Raw genomic sequence first — 2,500 nt, 5'->3', positions numbered from 1 at the left:
TATATATATATATATATATATATATATATATACATATATATGTATATACATATATACATATATATATACCCTCCGGCTGCATGTGACAGAAGGATGATGTTAAAAAAGAAGAGAAAGGAGCTGTAATGAAAAGAGGAAGTGGTAATCTCTGAGCTGCTGAGCAAGCCAACATCAGCCTGGTGGTGTGACACCTGTGAGGGTCTTCATGGTCATTTCAGCAGGTGTAGAGAAGCCTCTCACCTTTTGCAGCGTCCTCATCGTCCGTCTGCCTCACTTCGCTCTCCTTCTTCTTCTTCTTCTTCTTCATCATCTTCTTCTTCTTCTTCTTCTTCTGGCTGCTCCTCAGCCAGCTGAAGGCCTGACCCAGAGCACTTCCTGCCTTGTGCTGCTCTGCACCCTGGACTCTCACCTGGCGCCCCATCATCTCCAACATGTCCCTGGGCACCAGCTGGCCTGTGGACTTCCTCCTGGACATGTCCTCCCTCTGGGTGGAGAGGAGTAGTCCCAACACCCTGACTCTACTTCCCTCCCTGTGGGTGTAGAGGAGTAGTCCCAACACCCTGACTCTGCAGCAGCAGACTTCCCTCCCTCTGGGGGGAGACCGCCTCCAGTCCCGCCCCCTGGCCACTTCTGCACTCCCATTGTCTACATCTGTGCTGGACTTGGGTCAAGTCACTGTGCCATGGTCTTGTGCATGTGGACTAGACCCCTGCGGGGCACATGCAAGGAGAGTCACTGTGCCATGGTCTTGTGCATGTGGACTAGACCCCTGCGGGGCACATGCAAGGAGAGTCACTGTGCCATGGTCTTGTGCATGTGGACTAGACCCCCTGTGGGGCACATGATAGTCACACACACACACTAGGTGTGGCCAAGTTATTATCTGCATTTGACCCATCACCCTTGTTCACCCCCTGGGAGGTGAGGGGAGCAGTGAGCAGCAGCGGTGGCCACGCCCGGGAATCATTTTTGGTGATTTAACCCCCAATTCTAAGCCTTGATGCTGAGTGCCAAGCAGGGAGGTAATGGCTCCCATTTTTATAGTCTTTGGTCTGACTCGGCCGGGGTTTCAACTCACAACCTACCCATCTCTGAGCGGATTTGACCTACTTATTTGGTTCTAGAACAGTTAGTACCTGATACATTTTACAGAAAAGAATATTGTTCGTATAAGCCTCAGATAAATACCTTGTGAAATGAATATTTACACCTGTGACACATGATCATTGTTAGCATGCTAACATGATCATGCTAGCTTTATTAACCAGCCTTACAGAGTCATATATATATATATATATATGACACCAGCTAACTGTTAGCATGTACCTTCTTATATGACACCAGCTAACTGTTAGCATATACCTTCTTGTATGACACCAGCTAACTGTTAGCATATACCTTCTTATATGACACCAGCTAACTGTTAGCATATACCTTCTTATATGACACCAGCTAACTGTTAGCATATACCTTCTTATATGACACCAGCTAACTGTTAGCATATACCTTCTTGTATGACACCAGCTAACTGTTAGCATATACCTTCTTATATGACACCAGCTAACTGTTAGCATATACCTTCTTATATGACACCAGCTAACTGTTAGCATATACCTTCTTATATGACACCAGCTAACTGTTAGCATATACCTTCTTGTATGACACAAGCTAACTGTTAGCATATGCCTTCTTATATGACACCAGCTAACTGTTAGCATATACCTTCTTATATGACACCAGCTAACTGTTAGCATATACCTTCTTATGACACCAGCTAACTGTTAGCATATACCTTCTTATATGACACCAGCTAACTGTTAGCAATGTTAGGTTCAAACACCGAACTATCTATTAAACAGACAAGAAGAAGGAATCAAGCAGAGACAGAGTTCAATTTTGCTAACTGTTAGCATGCTACTTTTTTATGTAACTTGGTGTGTGTCACATGTTCATTGTTGACATGCAAGTTTGTTTGTATAGCTAATTTGACTTGTGTATTCATCAAAGTCATATAACTTGGTACTTGTTGCATTCTAACCCTTGGCAGGCTGACACTAGCATGCTAACATTAGCATGCTAACATGCTAATATTAGCTTGTTAGCTTTTTTAGACAATTTTACTACTTCCAATATGTACTTATTGAGTAGATATGAAGAAGTGGTGTTATAAGCTGCTACATGTACTTATTGAGTAGATATGAAGAAGTGGTGTTATAAGCTGCTACATTATTGAGTAGATATGAAGAAGTGGTGTTATAAGCTGCTACATTATTGAGTAGATGTGAAGAAGTGGTGTTATAAGCTGCTACATTATTGAGTAGATATGAAGAAGTGGTGTTATAAGCTGCTACATTATTGAGTAGATGTGAAGAAGTGGTGTTATAAGCTGCTACATGTACTTATTGAGTAGATATGAAGAAGTGGTGTTATAAGCTGCTACATTATTGAGTAGATATGAAGAAGTGGTGTTATAAGCTGCTACATTATTGAGTAGATGTGA

The sequence above is a fragment of the Entelurus aequoreus genome, linkage group LG20 (assembly GCF_033978785.1).
Source record: "Entelurus aequoreus isolate RoL-2023_Sb linkage group LG20, RoL_Eaeq_v1.1, whole genome shotgun sequence".
NCBI lineage: Eukaryota > Metazoa > Chordata > Actinopteri > Syngnathiformes > Syngnathidae > Entelurus > Entelurus aequoreus.
This window is presented reverse-complemented; position numbering follows the sequence as displayed.